The sequence below is a fragment of the Amblyomma mixtum genome, chromosome 3 (assembly GCF_055824585.1).
Source record: "Amblyomma mixtum isolate Tamu chromosome 3, ASM5582458v1, whole genome shotgun sequence".
Classification (NCBI taxonomy): Eukaryota; Metazoa; Arthropoda; class Arachnida; order Ixodida; family Ixodidae; genus Amblyomma; species Amblyomma mixtum.
In genome coordinates, this window is record NC_143014.1 from 254655645 (window position 1) to 254678343 (window position 22699).

Genomic DNA, 22699 nt, shown 5'->3' on the forward strand with positions numbered 1-22699 from the left:
ACCCATCGATTTCATCCGTGGTGCAGACTTCACCTTCTCAAGGCTTTTCGATCGCTGCCACGAACTATCTCATCACCAGTGACGTCAAAGATGACAAAATATCCGATTTAAGTTCTCGGGAGGAATGCCACTGGAAGCGTTCTTCTCGCAGCTGGTTTGCAGGATGCCCAATTTTCTACCTCCGAACGTCACAACCGCGTCCGGAAGTCTGTCTTGAACAGGGTTGTCATTCGGTGCATCATCTTTTTCTCTCGCGTCTGTCTTGGGGCGTTGAGGGTCGGAAATCAGCTTGTCCAACCGTCCTGTTGGCGCTTCACAAAAGATGAACAAAAGGTAACTAAGCAGGTAGCTTCAGGCGAGTGTGCTGAAGAAAAACGAAACCTGCACAAAGAACGAGATAAGACGCAGATTTAGCTACATTTAATGGCTTCGATTTCTCTTCAGCTCAAAAGTAGGAGATGCAAGTTAAAGGTACTCGGTAGCAAGCTATGAGTTTCACGGGTAGTGATGTTTCCCACTTAGATCGGGGAACTAGTTCTCCAGCTGAAAAATAAGCAGCTCCAAAGATAGCACAGTATAAGGCCGCAGGCGTTCTTGTGAAGAAAATAAACGCAGAAACAAACAACTTTTCTAATATTTTCCTCATAAATAAATTCTTTCACAATTTCAATTCTGCAGCACTTGTAAAATATTTTTTTTCTACACATAACTCATGTCGAAAACAAATTATATATGACGCGGTCGTTTAAAGCGCCCCATATGTTTTACAAGCCGCCGGGGTAGCTCAGTGGTTATGGTGCTCGGCTGCTCACCCGAAAGACGCGAGTTCGATGCCAGCCGCGGTGGTCGCATTTCGATGGAGCGACATACTAGAGACCCGTTAGCTGTACGAAGTCAATGCATGTTAAAGAGCCTACGGTAGCTGAAAATATCCGGATGCATTCACTGCAGAGTCCCTCATAGCCTGAGTCGCTTTGGGACGTTACACCCTATAAAAGGATAGAACCATGTATTTTCTACCTTCACAGTGACCCGAAAGCACGAATCACTTTTTCGTTCCGCGGTAGTTATTTTTAACCGAAGGTTTCCCACCTCACATTGATTGGCTGTTTTTACTTTTACTGAGCAGAGCAACTCCTTTGTAGGGTACACATGTAGTAGGGTACACATGTAGTATGTACGAGAAATTGTGCTTCGCACATTACATGGCGAAAAGTGCCATAAGGACGTACAGTAAAGAAAGCAATGTCAAAAGATAAGAGCTGTGGTAGGCACGTGCCAAAAAATGCCTAATGAAGAAGTGCGTGACAATTGAGAAACAAAATATCTGTAACTTTGCATGTAAATGTATGGAGCCAATTAGCACGTGATGAAACACGTCAGCTGCCGCGCTAGCAAGGGATGCTGTTCAAAACTGAGTAGACGCTCTCCTCCCAAAACACCGGTATTGGTACAGGGGGGGGGGAGGGGGGTAACGTCTGCCATGGTGGATGGCTCAAGTTTAATTAGAACCATCTGGAGTTCTTTAAGGTGCGCTGGCTACGCACAGCAAACAAGTGTTTTTGCATTTTACCTCCATCAAAATGCTACCGCAGTAGCACACAACTGCCAAAGCCATTGAGCCACTAGGTGTGGGTCTTCCCATACGAAGGAAGTGTTCCACTCATACTTTTGGAACCTGTATATTTCTTCAGATAGCTGACAGCGAATGAGAGCGCTGAATTTGAAGCCAGTAGCAACACATAAGGCTGCGAACTAGATGTAGCGGAGTTAGTTAGCGTATATGAATAGAAGTAAATAGATGGAAGTGTATCTCCTTATCTACTCTACATTTAATGTATTTAAGCAGTGCCGTTTCAAGAGATACCTGGACGATCGAAAGGTATAGTAAAGGCCATTGGGCCACAGCGTTTATGTTGCCCGACAGGTGCCGTTATTCAGTCTAAGCGTTAGGCACGACGCTAAGCGAATGCTGTGAATCTGATGGCTTCCTCGGTCGCCGCCACTTTCAAAACAATGCAACCAGAGGCAACGAGATGTTCTGTCTATAATATTGGCCGTCCTTGCAATGCGCATTGGAGTCAAGTTAGTGAAAGCAGAGGCCATTGCACATTCTGTGTCCCTTCGTTCACACGCATCGCGATCGTACATACTATTGTGTTACTGGTGTTCAATAAGTTTCAATGTTTTGAGTCATGCTGAAAGCGCAAAGTCAAAAACGTTTCAGTCATGAGCTTCTGCAAATATTTCATTTGTTAGTACGGTAGCCGCCGTCAGTAGACCTCCTGACGTTACGGTACTCATGGAAATATTCAGGCATCAATGAGTGATGTTTAATTTGTACAGTTCAAAAAATTCAGACACAAAACTCGATATTCAAGAAAGAAACTACTTTGAATTGTTCTGTATTTTACGGGAATTACTGGACTGCCCTTCTATTCCATGTGGTTCTCGTCACTTTATTCAGCTTTATTTATACCATTAATTCCAATGAAACTAGAAGGAAATGTGCGCTTTAAAAAGTTAAAAATGGCACCACGCAGGAAAAGGGAAGGCCATGAAAACAGGTATTATCAAGAATGTTCGAATTTATATCAGCTCTCCGTCTTATGAGCATACGGGCGTACGAAAAACATACCAAAGAACAAACAGAACTCTTAGAATATTTTTAGCCGCATTTGTGCATTACGAAATCTGCCTTCACATATTACCCTGTTACCCAATAAGATCAGGCAATGGACACGCGATGCAGCCGAATCGATGCTCCTCGGTTGTTTTACGCAAAAAAAAAAAAAATTGTATCACTTCCTTTGGAAGCGCTCAAATTTCGCATCCCTTAAACCGGTAAAGTGCTTCTTGCTTTGTGTACTTTGTGTAGTAAGCTAGACCCGCTCCGCGCACGCACTACTTTTCTTAGCGTTAGTAGCCACGCTGCCACTACTTTCCTTGCCGGGAGCTGCTTCTGTATGCGAAGGGCGCTTGCTTAGTAAAAGAAAAGCAAAAGAGGAGGTGGCACAGAGATGAAGAAATGGTAGGCCGAGACCAGCACGCTCGTCGCAAATGCTCCAAAATGTCTAAGAGGGGGGGGGGGGGTGTCTTGCGTGGCAATAAGTGGAGTCACGTAAAGTTTCTTGTTTGAAAGAGCGGCTATAAACCCAAATGGAAGTGACGGTCACCGTGATGTCACACTTCGGCGTTGCACCTTACAAAGCTGAACATTTTGGTTCAAGCACTCACCACAACGAAGTGCGAGAAAAATATCCTCTCCCGGGATGTGTGAAGCCGCAGCTGTATGAAGGGCAGGTGGATTATGTACACGCCGAAGGTCAGCCTGCTCAGAGGCGTGAAGGCGCTCCAAGACAGGAACTTGTTAAGAAAGCCTAGGGGAAAAGACAAGATGATTGATGAAAAGGACACCGCGACGGATCACGTGATTAACACTATAGTCGGATATTTTATTTTTATTTATTTATACAGAATACCCCTAAAGGCCCTCGAGAGGGTATTACATAGGGGGGGGGGGCACAGGCAATTGAACAGAATAAAAAAAAAAACCACAAATATAAAACAAACAACAAAAGCACAAATAAGATACACTGTATGAAATAAGTAAGCAAAAGAATCAATCAAAGGCACAAATAAGACACTTTGCATGACATATAAGTAAGCAAAAGAATCAAAAGAATGGCAGCGCGGCAAAGAACGAAGATTACTGCATTATTAAAATTATACAAACAGAACACTAATACAATGAATCTTTTTAGTAACAAACCCTGCAAAAAAGGAACCATGAACAAAGAAAATAACAATGTATGCGAAGAGTTAAGCAGTAGTTATTGAAGATATAAGTTTAAAATATTTATCAGGATCAGTGGTGGTTGCGATATGTGAAGGCAGAGTGTTCCAGTCAGATATTGTGCGTGGTAAGAATGAATGCGCATAGATAAATGTCCTGCACGTGAAGCGTCTAACTTTAAAGGGATGATCGCGGCGGTCAAAAATCGAAGTAGGCAAAGAAAAAAAGTCGTTATGAAGTGATGGATGATGATAAAGTTTATGAAAAAGTGACAGTCGTGCAATTTTACGGCGGAGACATAAATCCTGGAGACCTGCGCGTTTCTTTAAGGCTGTGACGCTGGTGTTACGTGAATAATCGGAGTAAATAAAACGAACGGCGCGGTTCTGCAATGATTCAATGTTATTTATTAGGTAAGATTGGTAAGGGTCCCAAATAGCCGAGGCATATTCAATTTTAGGTCGAATTAGAGTGGTATAGGCATGAGCACGGAGGTGAGGAGGAGCATGCTTTAGGTTATGTTTTAAAAGACCTAATGACCGATTAGCAGATGCAAGCATAAGGTTAATATGGTGGTTCCATGCTAAGTCTGAATGAAGGTGAAGTCCTAAGTACTTATACGTGGTGACTAGCTCGAGTGAGCTATTATTTAAGGAGTATGCTGTTTGAATTCGAGACATTCGGTTAGTAAAAGACATCAATTTAGTTTTTGAATGATTAAGTTGCATAAGCCAGGTTGAGCACCATGCTGTTACTGAATCCAGGTCAGATTGAAGGGATTGGCAATCGGTGTTAGAATAAATTTTGCGATAAATTACACAATCATCAGCAAAAAGTCTGATATGGGAAGAAATGGAATCCGGTAAATCGTTGATAAATATTAGGAAAAGTAAGGGGCCAAGCACACTTCCTTGTGGGACGCCAGAGTGTACTTGGCTGAAAGACGAATTGTGGTTATTGACAGTTGTAAATTGAGACCTGGAAAACAGAAAATCTTTAACCCATGCAATGACAAGAGGGTGAATATTAAGCAGTGCTAGTTTCATTAATAACCGGTTGTGAGGTACTCTGTCGAAAGCTTTAGAAAAATCAAGAAATATGGAGTCTACTTGAATGCCAGCATCAATCGATGAATGTATGTCTTGAATGAATCCGGCAAGTTGCGTTTCGCAAGAGTAGCCTTTACGGAACCCATGTTGATATTTAAAGATAATGTTATGTTCTTCAAGATAGTTAATTACCTGCGAGTGAATTACGTGTTCAAGAAGTTTGCAAACAGTGCTAGTTAATGAAATGGGTCGGTAATTTAGTGGTGAGGAACGATCGCCAGACTTGAAAATTGGCACAACTTTAGCTAGGCGCCAGTCCAGCGGAATCACGCCTGATGATAGAGATTGTGAAAAAATAGCGGACAAGATGCGATGAATACCATCAGATGAATTTTTGAGTATTTTGTTATTAAAGCCAAGGTGATCTGATGCTGATGTTGTTTTAAGCTTCTCTAGTAAGGATAAGATACCGGTCTCACTGATAAATATTTCGGACATTGATGTATTAGAAGTGCTGACAGAAACAGGAGGTAGAGGGAGATCTTCACGGGTAAAAACGGATGTGAATGCGTTATTGAAAAGTTCGGCGCATTCGGCCACTGGAACACTGCTGCCTTCCGCGTTAGTAAGAGTAATGTCAGGATGATTAGCGGGGTTTATTATCTGCCAGAACTTCCGTGGATTGTTTGTTAGCATTGCCGGTAGATCATGTGTGAAGAAGTGCCTACGTGCAGATATCAACTCAGACTGATATTCCTTATCACATAATTTGTACCGTTGCCAAGATTCGGAGTGTCTGTTCTTGTCGGCTTGTCTGTAAAGACGCTTTTTCTTGTTATTAAGGCGACGTAGATGCCTATTAAACCAAGGCGCTGTGTTAGTGCAGGGGATACTGATGACGGGTATGAATCTGTCAATGAGAGTAGCAAGTTTCACGCTGAACAGGTTCCAGTTTGTTTCCACGGAGCGTGACGAAAAATCGTGAAGAAAATGATCAGCAAAGACTGACAACTGAGCGTTTATTTCGCCGAAGTTTGCTCGGTTGTAGCACCTTATTTGTTTAGTACGAGTTACCTTTTTATGGGGCACAAAATTCAGGTTACCCGTGATTATGGAATGGTCGGAAAGGCCTTCTAAGAGCGCAATGTTGGAGCAAAGGTAAGGATCACTTGTCAAGATAAGATCGAGAATATTGGCTGTAGTGGCGGAACGACGCGTAGGTTCAGAAATAAGTTGTTGCAAAGAGAAATCGAGACAGGACTGGAGGAAAGCCTGAGCTTCGGGATCATTGGCAGGAGCTGTTAAAGACGACCAGTTAATAGCCGGAAAGTTAAAGTCACCAAGTAAAAGTAAGCTTGAATTCGGAAAACGACAAGTAAGATCGCTTAGTAAATTAGAAAACTGACTTGCGAATGAAGAATTCATGTCCGGAGGGCGGTAAATGACGCCAATGATGGCGACCGTGGGACCACAACTCAATCGAACCCATACCGATTCTATGTACGACGTGACCTCGATAGGCACAGCAGTGAGCACTTTACTGACAGCCAGAAGGACACCGCCACCTCTACGGCCCGTGCGGTCACAACGAAATATGTTGAATTCGGAGTCACAGGCGAAAATGACATCATCAGGAACCATGTCATTTAACCAAGTCTCGGTAAGCGCGATGACCGAGGAGCAGCATGAATCAATTAAAGAAGAAAGAGCTACGTTTTTAGAAAGAACACTCCTTATGTTAGTGTACAGAAAACTGACATCGTAATTGGAGCAACGCTGCGCGTTTGGCCGCCCGGGTGGTTTGCCAGCCACTTTACGAGAACTGGAAGGGATGCGTCAGGCAAGGGACACGCGCACTGCGCTACTGGTTTGATCATCCCAGAAATACGAGACACCATTGATAAGCAGTTTATCAAAAGACAAACGGACCTTGTCACCTTCTTTTTTTACTGATTTGGCATACTTCCACAGTTGGCTGCGCTTCTCACGAACCGTTTTCGAGTAATCTCGCGAAATGCTGAAATCGGTATTTTTGAGTTTATAGCCCTTACTCATAAGTGTTTCGACTTCTTTTTCGTTGAACAGCTTTGCAATAATGGGTCTCTTTTTTTCCTGAGAAAAACGGCCTATGCGGTGAGCACGGGCTAAGGAAGACAACGTGATACCAAGTTTGCTAGAACAGAATTCGTTCACAAGACGCTCAGAGTCTTCCCAAGTTTCAGACTCATCAGTGTCCTGAACACCATAAAAAAGAATGTTTGACCGGCGGGAACGATTTTCCAGGTCTTCAAGTTTTACTTGAATGTTGGATACATCGTGTGTACAACTCGTGGCAGATACTGTGGTAGGCACTGACTGTTTTTTAAGTTCCAGTTCCTGCACACGGGTAGCTAAAGACAGTAAGTCACTTTGAAGAACTGGAATAGACTCGATTTTAAGTTCAAGTTCATGCACACGATCGTTTAAAGTCTTCATTTCATTTTGCAAGCCAATATGAATTGTAAGAATCTTGTTAACACTTTCGAGGATATTCGTGTGGTTCATCTCAAGCCTTTGAACAGTTTCATATACCAGTTCGAGCTTTTCTTCTTGGCCCTTCGTCATAGGGCCTGGGTTTGTTTCAACGTCCCCACCCAGGACCAAAATGCGCCAAATGTACACTGCCGCCGAGCGGAAACGTTTCAGAATATGGGGTGGCCACGACACTGCTACAAGACAGACATCATCATCACGGTAACAAGAACACTCGTAATAACCAACCTGGAACAGCAGGAACGGTGAGTGGCGAGGCATTTCGTGAGCAGTGCCGTGGCCCAAGGGGGCGGTGAAATCCGAGTGCTTTATGTAGGTGTCCTCGTCAGCTGATAATGTAGCATGTTGCCAGGCCCGACCGTGGAAAGTGTCCAAAATCGGCAGGGGTGCGCACAGATGATCGGATGAGCAGCCGCAGTCGTCCAGAAACCAGCTAGCGCCGCAAGATTGCGGAACCGGTCGGCAAGTCGGTGAAACAGGCAGGTGATAGCCGGTGAGCACCAGCACCTGGAACAGCAGGAACGGTGAGTGGCGAGGCATTTCGTGAGCAGTGCCGTGGCTTAAGCCTGCAGTGAAGCTTCTCCCACTTTCAGCCTCCGCGCACAGAATTCCTCCACGACGAAAAAGCAATACGCTGCTGATACGTTTCTTGCTACGTAAACAAGAAGCTTATCACACGGGAAAAATTATGACGTCTAGCATTTTGAAGCGTGGATTGTTTGATATAGTCAAAAATTAAAAAGCTGATTTCGTTTGCAGTTCCGATTGCCTAGCGGAGTAATAGAAGACGCCGCGGACCGTGGTGTAGTGTTAGCAACTGCTGTATTTTTAAGTTGTATCTTACTGTAGTAAAAGTTCAGCAGGACCCAAAGACTTCTATGGTCATACGGAACGACTACCGTTAGACTCTGTTGAACGATCCCATCTTCCGGTCAGGTTTAAATGCGTCGAAGGCAGGTTATTTCGGCGTGAGGTATAGATGGAAAGAAGCGTGGAGACAGGATGAACGCTACTAGCAGAAAGTGCTAAATTTCATAGCGGTGCTCGTCCCGTCTGCACCCTTCCTTACGCCCTCCACGGTCACGCTCCCTTCGGAATGTTTCACCAAATGACCCGAAGCTCTGCTCTCCTACCAGTATGCTTCATACTGGCAGAAGGAAGCAAACGAAAAGAAGCGAGGTTTTTGTAATGCTCTAGCTATAGTGACGGTTTTCTGCGCGGTGTTTAACGTCCCGAAACCTTTACGAAACGCCGTAGTGGAGGGCTCTGGAGTAATTTCGAACACCTTAAGTTCTTGAACTAGCCTTCAGACTGCACAGGGTACGGGCATTTTTTTAGTGCGCTAGCACTTGTCGCGGATATTCCCCACATTTGGGCATTGTGTGTTTGTCTGTCTCTTTGAATGAAGCCGGTTTTGTGGTTTGTGGCAGACTGCTTACTTGCGCACTGGGTGGTGGGCAACCTGTCCACTGTGTCTGGCGGCAGCCCATTTAATAGTGAGAGGCTGCTCGTGGAGAGCAACCTGGGTCGCAACCCAAACCAAGTAACTCAAGTCCCACCGATGGCAACACCTGCCATAGCAACTGCCCTGTGCAACTGCGCCACTGCTCACCTGCCCACCGGGTGGCTTACTTGGCAAAGTGGAGCCGGTGGTAACCAGATGAGAACCTGAGACGCTAATTAGGTGGCACAACCCCTCAGCGTACCGAGTTAAGTGGAATGAGCGGCAGCAGTCAGGTGGAGAACGAAATTGGAATGATATTTTCACAATAGCTAAACGGAAGAAGCTGGGGTGGTAATTAGGCTTTAGCCTAGCACCTAGTGGGTCCTAGTTCCAACCGACAACTGACGTCGTGCTAGTGCACATATCCCCATTTGGCCTAATTACCCCAATCGACAGGATTTTTTTTTAATTTCATCCTCATCGCGATGGTGCTCCAGTGGTCGGGATGGGACTCTGCGATGGCGCACTGAATAGCAGGCCGCCTAAGCCTCACAGAGCGACGGTGGCGGGTCTTGGCTATAGTGGCAATACTCCTGGCGATCCTGGGGCGTTTTGAGCGGCACATTCTAATGAGGATTGCGTGTTATTACACCTATGCCCTCACCATTCTACAAATAATCTGAATTCTAGCCTGAGGTGGCAATCTCGCTCATGCAGGAGCACAACGTTTCTATTCCGTCGAGCGCTGGGCTCTCCTTGTAATTTCATCTTGGTGGCCAAGCTCATGTAGTTGACACACTGACACATGAAGTAAACAACTTAGTAATCTTCCATGCCCCAAAGTGACATGTGCGGCAGGAGACACCGCCAAGCTTGCTCAAGCAATATATCACCCAGGGCGCTGTCATTGTTAGTGGCTGCAAAGGTTAAGGTAATATAGCCGCAGAAATCGTGAGGTGACTTAGCTGAAAAGTTTTAGGCAGCCATGATTCAAGAATAGCGTCTTGTGGGCCACAGCGGTGGCTGCGCTGGTGCTCGCTGGTAAGCACTGATAAACACCGCCCACAGCAAGGCATTAAAAAGCAGTCAGTTTGTATTGCGCCTAACATTCAGGTCGCCTTGTGAATATAAGCATCCCAAAAGAAGGTCATTTTATTGGCATAAGGGATTAGCATGAGCCTGATATATAGTTGCCAATGCAGAAGTTAAAAGTACGGCTAAAGAGAGAGCGTCAGTACAGATGCCAGGCACACGACATGACTTCGCATGCAACCTGAAAGCATGCAATATGGTCATGAATATGGATACGTATACGCACTGTAACAATTTTATCTCTTTCACTTTCGTATATTGATGTCCGGATAATGAAGGCAATACTAGAGTCGAATATGTTTTTCGGATTATTGGGTGTTCCGGGATACCCTAAGACAAATGCATCACTTTTCCTCAAGACAGAGACGTAGCAGGTCGTTTCACCTGACAGAGAGAGTGTAGGACTTTTAGAAATTTATGAAACGGCTCTTAACGTGGAGGTTCACTTTAGGGTGAAAATGCAGCAAAGAAAACATGGGCCTAATTGCTGCCATGGGCAGACTCACTACACAGGCACTGGCATTTGTCAAGGCGAAGAATGTTGCCGGTCTTTTTTAAAATAACGCTTGTTGTCTCTTCGACTATATGAGACTACATGACTATATGACTATGCATTTGACTTAGCATGGTTATTTAGGAGGTTAGCTCGTATGATAATAGACATTCCCTTGTCACGGCCACTTAATTGTCTTTTTTAACATTTGACTTCAGATATGAAAGTATGACTTCTGCTTATGCATACAGATTGCCGCCTCCCCTCCCGCTCCCATTATAGCGTGCCTTCCCTTGCCAGCACCGCAAGTTTTTTTTTCTTTATTCTCGCTGAAGTAAGGTGACATTTCCTGTCTCCATAGTTTCCATTAAGTATGCTTTCACCCCTTCATTCGCGGGATGCTATCCAGTCTGAATACCTCCTCGTCCCGTGGCACAGGAGAGGGTGATCCAGGCCAAGAAAACGGACCACAGGATGCGGTCGAAGAACGCTGCTGATAGTTTCCCGAACTCGGTTGAGGGGTCGCTGGTGCGGTACCACGTCGTCTTCATAAAGATGCAGCACATCCCGCTGGCGACGGCTACGCACCACCCTGCGGCCTGCAACGGCTGAAGAGAAATTGGTTGCGTAAAAGTGCATTCTATCCTTGAATCATTTTCTCCCTTTGTGTAAAAAGCATAGCTGATCTCTGTAATCTTGCGCAATGGAATCGTGTTGTACAACTCGACAACGCGGAAAGAAAACCGTGGTTTTTGTCGTCCGTGCAACAATTTGAAGACCATTACTTCATTCCTAAAAATTGCCTGTTGAATGCATTTGAGACCGCTATAATAAATTCGCCGTGTTTCGAACTGGAGTTTTCTCTTCTCATTCTCTTAGTCTTCTCTTCAGCAAGCGCATTTCTACTGGTGGCAGTTTTACGTATTACGTAAAACTCCTACACTTAAAGAAGATTTGAGACCATTTCCTTCATATGGAAGGAGGCATACAATAGTTGTTTACGCAGCCGTACACAAAATGTGCAGTTCAAGCGTGTATTTATTTAAAAACTTTATTGGACTAATTGCGCAGGGTGGCCTCTGAATCTGGTTCCCACACGAAATTATCTACTGCCAGCCTTCAGAAACTAGGCTATGCAATCTGTTCAAGTGCACGTTTAGTTTCTTTTTTCAGATTATCAGCTTTGAGGACATGCTCTTAATCCACGGTTGGGAGGCGTAAGGCCGCGCTTCGTTCACGGCCTCGTTTGGCGTTATTTTATTGCATTAACCTCAGGTCGCTGTGTGCATCTGGGTTACGTGGAGAGTTCTCGGCGTTCTCTGCCCACGCGGCGCATAAGTAAGCCACTGTCGCCTTTACGGGTTAACCATTGTTAACCGGGTGTCCAGTCTGCAAGAACAGAAATCTTGAGGCCGACATTCACCACCTGCTGTGGGTTTGCCCGGCGCTGAAGCCTACAAGAATTCGGCACCTGGCGGCAGCGGGTCTTTCGCCCGATAACAGTGCTTCACACACCGCTTGGACACAAGGACCTCATCATCGTTCACTGCTCGATTTCATTAGATCAGCGAACCTTTACTCATTTATTTAGGCATCCTCATTTATCATTACATGCCGTTTTATGCCCTGAGGCAATAAACATCGCATAAAAAAAAACTACGCCTGATTCAGTCGAAAGGCGGAGCCGCTCAGGTTACATCCATATTGAACATAACACAGTAACAGACAGCGGAGGTCTGAAGTAAAGCCCGCAGTGGTGCGGAATGCAGCCCATCAAAGTACGCAATTATTCTGATACGTACGCAGCGTGATATTAGTCAGGGTATTTCATCTAAGACGTTCTGCAGCCCCTAAAAATATGCTTTTTAAGTTGGAAGAGGGATTTTTTGGCACAGTACTGTCATCAGTGTAGTGCATCCAAATGCAACTGACATGTTAATTAGCATCTCAGTTAACTAACACTGAACAGTAAACTTTTTAACTATTAGCGTTAGACTCCTTATTTACTCAGGGGCGTGTAGCGACCATCGTAAGTAAAATAGAAATCAATTTTCAGCATCTACATAGCGACATTACCTTCGCTGCGCCTGCGGAGAGCGAACCACGACGTCCATCAAATGGCGCCACGGCGTGACGCCATCGGACGGACGTCGCTGAGTCGCTGTTCGCTCTTCGCAGGCGCGCGATTTTCGAATGGCGCAAGAAATGACCCAAATTTGTTCAGCCACGGCGACGAGAGCAAAAATGATATGAGTATTAATTACGGCAGGCTACACGCCCTTCAATAAATAAGGTGCCTAACTGTGATAGTGAAAAAGTTAACTATTCAATATTAGTGAACCCGCCTGCTAATGACCATGTCTTAGCAGTATTCTGATGGTAAGCCGACAAAGCTATATGGAAAAAGCGCCCTTCTAACTCAAAAAGCCTACCTTTAAGAACTTCAGAAAGCCTTAAGTGGAACACCCTGTATGGCCTTCTTGAAAGGGCAGTTTGTAATAAACTGCAATATTGATTTATATAAGCGTATGATGTTGTAAAACCTGGTGTATACTCATCAGAGCCACAGGTTACAAAAACTGGGTTGTTTGGGCATCTTGCACTACTAGCCATGAGAAAGAGCTCGCAATCCTGCCTTGGTGAGCTGCTACTGTTAACGAACAGGAGAAATGGAGTAAAAAAAATTAGGCCTGAAATGAGTCGACACGAGATTTTCATTCCGCGACGCCGAGCAAGTTTTGTCATGTCACTGTTGTCAGTGCTCTGACCAAAAATATTGCTTGCCATCACAACCTCGATAAAGCCTTCGTCCGATGAAATCCACTTCGTTCGAAAGAGACACATAAGATTTATTGCATCGTTGGGGGAAAGGAAGCCATTCGAATGAATCGCAGTCGCCTCACACTCCAACGACAGTCAGCTACTCATACGCTCTGCTGCATCCGCAGGCGCCGAAGAGTAGCTGCTGTCTTCGGATCCAGCCGCAGGCAATAAACAAATGCGACAAGGCTTCGTCGCTCAGTCAATTCAACAGCATTTAGCTTTTGATCGTCCTGGCTGCCAAACCGGGAGCGCCTAGAAACGGCGGGCTGTGCTGCGACCCACAGCGCGAAACCTGAGACGTCAACGCTATCGGTTTTTGTTAGCGCTTGGATAGCCGCGTCCCAGCGCCCCAAAACTACGTTACAGTAACGTGACGCCACTGACGATACAGAATTACTCCGGCTCAATGTCGGAAGGCCAAGCGACTGCTGGCTCAGGGAACCGCATCATGGGCCGCTAAACGTAATTCTCTTAACGACGGCGTTGTCGGTCGTTCTATGCGGGGGCAACGCAAAATCACGAGAGTTGCCGAAGCAGATGAACTGAAACGACGCTTAGACCGAGAGCGGTAGGCAACACTGTCAACCGTAAGGGCTGTTAACGGCGGCCCATGCGCTATACGGATACGGAGGCTATGTTATGCAGGGCATAACGCCTCGGCCAGTAGGCACCGCGTTATGTGCATCGTCGCCATTTGACGAGCGACGGAGTTGCACAATCTAGGCGGTCATGATTGCCGCAACCAGGAGAGCCTGGAGAGATGCCGCATCTGAGAGCGCGCATACGCGCGTCCAGCGCGGCCTTTCCTCCAGGCCTGTCTAGGTGGCGCCGTGTTGTGTCCCCTTATTGCTTTTGTGTGTGTGCGCCCCCTCCTAACGACCACTCGCATTCCCCTCCTAACGACAGTTCGCATCCTCCTCCTAACGACCACTCAATCCTCCTCCTAACGACCACTCGCATCCCCTCCTAACGACCGCTTGCCCCTCGTCGCACGCTGTCGCCGGATGCCCCCCCACGGTGCGCCCCCGCACCCTCCTCCTGTTCTGGGAAGCCACTCCCTGCCGTGGACGCTTCTCCACTCCCTCCTTTCTTCGGGCGGCCAGTTCGGCTCCTGCCTCGGTCGACGCTGGTCGCACCCTCATCGGCTTTAAATAAACGAAGTCTAAAAGTACCGTGTGCGTCTTTCGCTGCATTCAACACAGCGACCGGACACGACAGTGGCGACGAGAAAGTGGATTCGACCCGCGCTACGCAACGCTATTGACAAGCCATGGCTACGCGAGGGTTTCCCAATCAGATACCAGAGTTCAACGGCTCATCGTGGTCATCGTGGGTTGGACGCCTTCAGTTCTACTTTGAAGCTAACAACATCACAGACCCAGCCTTGAAGAGGGCCAACCTGCTGACGCTGTGCGGGGAGCAGACCTACGATACTGTCTGCGCCCTTATTCAGCCAAGCACACCAGCGGCAGTGTCTTACGACGACATCGTAAAAGCGCTGCAAAAGCACTACGACCCAAGGCCATCCGAGGTCTACAGCCGGGCTCGCTTCCAACGACGAGATCAACTGGGAGGAGAAACTGTGAGCGCCTACGTAGCCGCGCTCAAGAAGCTCGTTGCCGACTGCAATTTTGGAACGCTGTCGACAACAGCTACCGGGCAGGAGGGAGACGCAGCTTCTTCTGCTAACACCACCATGCTTCCCTTGGACGTGATGTTACGCGACAGATTTGTGTGCGGACTGAGTGACGAGTCACTGCAGCAGCGCCTGTTCGCTGAGAAGGACCTCACATTCAGCAAAGCTTACGACATCGCCGTTCGAGCGGAGAGCGCCGGTCACCAGCAGAGAGGGATTCGCCGGAACACCGAGCCGGTACACCAGACAAGCAACCAGGTGCGCAAGCCTTCTGTTGTTGTTAAATCGGTCAAAAAGGCACAACGCTGCTGGCGGTGTGACGACCAACACAACCCCCAGGGATGTCGATTCCAGTCAGCCACGTGTAATTTTTGCCACAAGCGAGGGCATATCGAAAGAGCATGCATTACGAAACGGAGACTTGCCAAGATAAAGTCACCTTCCCAGCCTAATCACAGCGTCAACGCCTCAGAGAATACGCCGCTATCTGATCTCCATGGAACAACATCAGCAACACCATCTGTGTTGTACGACCTGAACACCATGAATCTCGGCACGCGACCGAAGATTTTTACAGAAGTAAGCGTACATCACCAGCTGATTAAGTTCGAGGTGGACTCCGGCGCAGCCTGTACTCTGATCAGTGAGGACACGTTCCGAACTTCATGGCCATCTGACGCACCAGCCCTGCAACAAGACGACACGCACCTGCGAACGTGGTCAGGACAGAATCTGCCACTATTGGGCTCTGCCAACGTGCAGGTTAACTACAACGGCCAGACCCATACGCTACCTCTGCTTGTTGTGAAGGGCACAGGATCAAGCCTTCTAGGGAGAAACTGGTTTTCTCCACTAGGCGTGATGATATGCGGCATACACCAGACGCCGAGCCAGAACATGGTTGAGCAACTGCAAGAGAAATACGAAAGAGTATTCTCGGAAGAGATTCCAGGAAACGAAGGGCCCCCGGTCACACTGGAGTTGTTGGACAACGCGCAACCCAAATTTCTGAAGGCCAGGCCGGTGCCGTTTGCTCTCCGAGATTCAGTTGAAAAAGAGTTGGACAAACTGGAGCAGCAAGGTGTCATCGAGCCGACGCAGCATTCCATCAAACTCTCAGCGTACGACTACGCTCTGGTCTACCGCAATGGGAGTAAACATCAAAACGCCGATGCGCTAAGCCGTCTGCCACTAGACGCAACTGTTGACGAACCATTTCCACCAGGAGACGTTCTGATGTTCGAAGCACTGCCAGAACCTCCGCTTACAGCAGGCACAGTTGCAGCATCTACGCAGAAGTGCGCAGCTCTCCGGCTAGTTTACACAGCTGTTCAACAAGGCAACGTGCATAAACTCAAAGGGGACAACTTCGACGCTTACCGCAGGCGAGCTACAGAGTTGAGCACCCATCGCGGCTGCATCATATTTGGGTCCCGAGTTGTGATGCCGAGAGAACTACGCGCACAAGCTATGTCTCTCATCCACGCCGGACATCGGGGCATCGTTGCAATGAAAAAGTGTGCCAGAAGCTACATGTGGTGGCCTGGCATTGACAACGACATCGAAACAGTGGTGCGAGAATGCAAGCCTTGCCAGAGCAGCCGGAGCGCCCCGCCGAAAGCTCCTGTCCCAGAATGGGAAAAGCCAGACACACCATGGCACACACTGCACATTGATTTTGCAGGACCAATTGAGGGCTGCACTTTCCTTGTGGTCGTAGATGCCTACACAAAGTGGCTTGAGATAAGGCAAATGGGACAGACGACTTCGGCAGCAGTCATTGACAACCTCCGATCACTATTTGCAACGTTCGGCCTGCCGCGCAAGGTAGTGTCGGACAACGGAACACCGTTTGTGTCTGCGGAGATCCTCAAGTTTTATCGCGACAACGGGATCTCATCAGTTACATCGGCCCCCTACCACCCAGCGACAAACGGACAAGCCGAGCGCTACGTAGCCGAGCTAAAACGCGCCCTTGAAAGAGATCAGACAGGCTCGCTGCAGCGCCGCCTTGCGCGCTTTCTCTTCAAGCAGCACACGACGGTTCAGAGCACAACAGGCGAGACCCCCTCGAAAATGATGTTCGAGCGTGAAATGCGAACCCAGCTCACAGCCATCCTCCCCGAGCCAAAGGCAGAGACGTTCCGGGAAGAAAAAGCAATTCCGCGCTGCGGCACGCTTAATGAGGGGCAGAGCGTCCTCGCCCGACAGTTTCTGAAAAAGCCACGCTGGGAGGAAGCTACAATTGTCAGACGCATAGGCCTGCGCTCTTGGCTCGTCAACATACATGGCACAGTAGCACGCCGACATCTCAACCAGCTGCGTAGATTTACGACGCCGTCTGAGAGCTGTCCGCCAGCGGAGAGAACACGTGCACCGTCTTCCCACATAGCCTGGCACCTCTTCCCGGAAGAAGAGACTTCGCCCAGGACAGACCTAGGAGACACAGCGAACAACAGCCAGCCTACAAGTGTTTCTCCCCCGAGCGCACAAAGCCAGCGCGCCTCCACGCGTGAGCGCCGACCCCCTGCACGATACCAGGCAACTTTCTAAGGGGGAAGGAAGTGTTGTGTCCCCTTATTGCTTTTGTGTGTGTGCGCCCCCTCCTAACGACCACTCGCATTCCCCTCCTAACGACAGTTCGCATCCTCCTCCTAACGACCACTCAATCCTCCTCCTAACGACCACTCGCATCCCCTCCTAACGACCGCTTGCCCCTCGTCGCACGCTGTCGCCGGATGCCCCCCCACGGTGCGCCCCCGCACCCTCCTCCTGTTCTGGGAAGCCACTCCCTGCCGTGGACGCTTCTCCACTCCCTCCTTTCTTCGGGCGGCCAGTTCGGCTCCTGCCTCGGTCGACGCTGGTCGCACCCTCATCGGCTTTAAATAAACGAAGTCTAAAAGTACCGTGTGCGTCTTTCGCTGCATTCAACACAGCGACCGGACACGACACGCCGGTAAGCAGTTTGTCCTAAAACTCTTTCGACCAGCCTGTTCGGCTACAGCTGCTGCTTATGTACGAAGCGTTTCCAAAAGCTCCCTTGATCCATTTACTTTTGCCCCGACTTATCCTTCGCTCTCGCCAAACAAAGGTTTCGCAGTCGCACCTGTTACTGAGTACGCAGCATCGCAGACAATGAAGTCGCGCTTTATCGAGTTTTCACAACGAATGAACGGGCCCACGTGGACACAATGCAAAAATTCTGATTTCTGACTTCAGACATTGCTTCACGGAAAATGGGAGACAGCTGTCGGTTAGATAAGGCAAGATTGCTATTGTGAAGCGTTGATATTGAGCTGTCCTCAACATCAAAGGGAAAACAACATGTACCGGGGGGGGGGGGGATCTTTATTTATGCTTAAATACTTGTAGCGCATTGCACTCAGCATGCACACCGCGTAATTGGATGGAAAAGTAGTGCCACAAAACATGAAGGCGTGACGTTTCCCCAGTGCGAAAGTTACAGACAAGCATATCCAGGAGATACCTTGTATGGACAATTAGATACCCCTTGGAAGCACATGATACCGCAGACGCCTCATTCAGGACTATTTAGTCGTCTTTCGTATATCTCTCAGGGATAACCTTGCATATCCGTACGCTACTTCAATGAGATGTGCCTTGGACATCTTTGATGAAGGTTTATTGTGGTAAATTTCGAAAAGTGTTCTAAATTTGCCAGTAAGAAAGCGCGCCTCGAACTTCGAATGCTTATCAGAAGGAGCATATTACTTCACATCGAATTGAGTGCATGCCCTGTGAACCGCCATGACAAGCCCCCTGTACTTACCCAGTTGTGTTCACCGTGACTGTGTAGGCGGGTGATGCGGCGGTTGTATTACAGAAGCCTTATGTGTGCTTTATGGCAAACTACAAGAATGTGTACACATTGCTGTAACTGAGATTGAGAAATGTTGTCATATAGAAGACCACTCTGCTGTCAGCGTGCATTTGGCTACAGCACAAAACGCCACTACAGCTAGACACATGTAGTGCCCGAACGGAAACAGAGATTAAATTACTTGGGTCAGCTAGACGGGAGTTGGCAAGCTGGCACATCCATGGCGCTTTCAGTGCGGAAATGGGCATCGGGAGACTTCTTTACATGGCTGAGATGAAGTGATTTTATTCGGCACGTCTATGTCATAGTCTGACACGTCAGCGTCAAAGGCCAAGAATATCATAAAATTTTCATGGCATTAATTTCTGTATGTTTCGGCGCACGGTCATCGCAGAAATTCTCGTTCAATTAAAGGCTTCCCCTAAGCTGCGGCGGAGAGCATAATAAGTAGTTCCGTCTGCAAAGCATGTAACACCTATTTTCCGAAGATTTTTTGAACGATTACGTCCCGTCCAAATGATGGCCCTCCTATCAGATCGCAATGCAATCCTCTACACCAAAATACCGGTCACATATTTCTACTTTTAGTTACAACTTCAAGACGACGTCCACAACTGATGACCTTCCTATCAGATCACAATGCAATCCTCTACACCAAAATACCTGTCACTTATCTTTACTTCCAGCTACAACTTCAAGACGACATCCCCAAGCATGGCAGCCGTACACATAATTCGACAGCCTGTGCGTCGAATAATTCTTTGTCGGCCTAATGCTTGCAGTAGACTAATATAGCCATAATCTAGCTCGTGAACCCATTTTTTACGTACAAATTGGGAAAACTAGAGCTCAATCCGGCACATTGCCCCCTGTCAGAGCTTCAGAAAAAAATTCTAATATTTTCACCTCAGGTATCTTTCTTGTCTTCGAACTGACAACGGCGATGAATGTTATGCACCCCGTGAAGTAGCACACGGCTTGATAGAATGGGTAGAAGTAGTAGAGGAAATTAGTCTCCAGGAAGGCTCTGTAAGAAAGCAAAATATTAAAGGATGCGATATCTGGCAGCAGCGAGTGCATATGCACACTTGAAAGAATTCCGCTCTTTGTATATTCATTTCGCGCAAAGCCCTTCGCATAATTGTGGAGTATAACATTGCAACATTCACAAATAAAAACTACATGGGTGACCTGATATCTGCTTTGGTTCAACAGGAATACTGCGGAGTGAAATTCGTAATTTTTGGCTCGGTACGTATTGAACATCATGAGCTTTATACACCCTGTTTGTTTCCTCGCATAAACGTGGTAGAGCTAAAGGATCATTAGGAACTAAATAGCTCGTTCAAAAAATCAACACTGAATGGAGGATAACCTTTACACAGGGTAATCGGACCAGTAACACACAGAATGCTTTTCAGTTGATTTTATTCTATCGCTATCACTCGTCACGCCGAACAGGTAATCTTAATGACAATAAGAGCGCGACAGTGCTTTCGCCAATACCAAAGAGCGGGAAAGAACAGAATGTGAATAGGACTGACGCATTATCCCAGCCCTGATGGGGTCACCGGTGCTATGGATTCTGAGTAATACAAACTGCTTGCCTAATACATTCGCCGAAATCAATTCATCCCTGCTATATCGGCGCTTCAGAAATGTAAATAGAGATTTTTGCTTCGTAGAAAATGGGAACGTCATCATCATCGAATGATGATGACGGCAGACGCCCCAGCATTAATTACAAACAAAAATGCGCATGCAGTGCAAGAATTTCTTTGCAGTGAGATGCTACACGCAGCCTGATAATCTTTTTCTGTGCATATAACAACGTGCACGCTACTTTTCTGCTAATGGCCGGCTCAGCGGATTTATAAATTCCCTGGCCGGTAGACAATATTATTACACAGGACGCCGTAAGCCTGCGTACGCTGCGCTAACCGCGTTGCGAACGCTGTAAAAAACGTAGCTACATCGCCTTCGTTTGCCGAGCGAAGCGTCGCTTCCTTGGATGTTTGTATAGTGCCTAATGTTTGGATGCATGATTTGGATGTAAACATAGAGGCGCTATCTGGTTAGAGTACGTCAAAGCGCTTAAATTCTGGACTGAAAAAAACTTTTTTTTCTAAATTTAGTGGTGAATATGACAAGCATTACAGGATTTTTTTGTTTTTGAAGGAAGAAAACTATTAAACAAAGAGGAAAATGTTAAAGCTGGTACAAAAACTACAGTGCTGTCGTTGCTGCTTTGGGTACGTACGCGGACGGCTAGACTTAACGTCTCGAAAATCGCTGAATTATCTCAACAACATGGGCTAGTCGTCACTTAAAACTCGACGTATGGGTGAGAGTATGCGAAATAAAAGCGAACCGCTACCATTTAAGTGAGCTATCGCATCAAAGAATCCAGCAGCGACATGCATTTATTCCGAAGCGGGCGAGCAGGGCGCCGCCATGTTTGTTTACAGGCGAACGCTAAGTCTCTCCGCAACGCTAAAGAGATTCCGTAAAGTGTTACCGGTCCGGTAATGGGCGCGCATGCGCAGATGTCGCGAGCCGAGCCTGGTAAACGGTAACGTAAACACCGTGACGATATATGCTAAAACGTCTTCTAGTGTCTGCAACGCTAATCAAGAAGTACGGCGTCCGTCAACACGGTAAGCGGTAACGTAAACACGGTAAGAATATACTATAGAGAGATATAGCATATCGTTGCCGTGTTTACGTTACCGTTTACCGTGTTACCGGACGCCGGACTTTCCGGTTAGCGCTGCGCACGCTAGAAGACGTTTTAGCATACCGTCTTTCCCGTAACAGGTTGCCGTAAGGCGAAAACGAATGATGATGATGGCACACGCCCCAGCATTACGCACTAGCCTTGCGTACGCTGCGCTTACTGCGTTGCGAACGCTGTAAAAAATGCAGGTACATCTCTTTGCCGCGCGAAGCGTCGCTTCTTTGGATGTTTGTATGAATGATTTCGATGTAAACATAGTGGCGCCATCTGGTGAGAGTAAGTCAAAGCGGTTGAACTCTGAACTGGATAAACTTTTTTTTTCTGAATTTAATGGTGAATGCGACAAGCATTACAGGAATTTTTGTTGTTTTTGAAGGAAGAAAACTATGAAAAAAGAAGAAAATGTTTAAGCTCGCCCAAAAACTACGGTGTCGTTTTTGCTACTTTGGCAACGTTTGCGGATAGCTAGGCTTAACGTCTCGAAAATCGCTGAATTATCTCAACAACATGGGCTAGTTGTCACTTAAACCTCGACGTATTGGTGAGAGTATGCGAAATAAAAGCGAACCGCTACCATTTGAGTGAGCTATCGCATCAAAGAATCCGGCGGTGACATGCATTTATTCCGAAGCGGGCGAGCCGGGCGCCGCCATGTTTGTTTACAAGCGAACGCTAACTACGCTCTCTCAGCAACGATAGAGAGATTCCGTAGAGTGTTACCGGCCCGCTAATGGGCGCGCATGCGCAGATGTCGCCAGCCGAGCCCGGTAAACGGTAACCGAGCCCGGTAAACGGTAACGTAAACACGGTAACGATATGCTATATCTCTCTTATAACTCTGTAATGCCAACGGTTTTTCTGCGACACGGAACCTTTAACGCTCATGCGTTAAAACAAAGCTGAAAGACGAAGAAATGCAATCCGTAGCACAGACAACAAGACACCAGATGTCGATCCAAAGCCCCTATCTTCCCGTCATACCTCGGCGTCCTTCATCGAAGAAATGCAGGGCCGCATAGAGAGTTTTAGCTTACCGATTCTGCTGTCCGCTCCAGTCACGCTGACCCTCTGAGCATAAGCGGAATGAAGGTGCAGCGAGCATGTTTCAGCAAACCACCCCATTGGTACGGCTAAGCGCAGTGGTTTAGACTTGTAGTGACATCTGGCAAAAACAAAGAGCCGGTTTGACAAACAGAATCAAAATTTGTCTCCTAGGTCTGATCTTTTTACTGCTGCTTCTCTAGTACTTCATTGGT

At 47.2% G+C, this 22699-nt stretch overlaps 1 pseudogene; it reads right to left on the bottom strand.

The window, feature by feature from the left end:
• Window positions 1-84: 84 nt before the first annotated feature.
• Window positions 85-22605, bottom strand: LOC149354413 (nose resistant to fluoxetine protein 6-like; annotated as a pseudogene).
• Window positions 22606-22699: the final 94 nt, after the last annotated feature.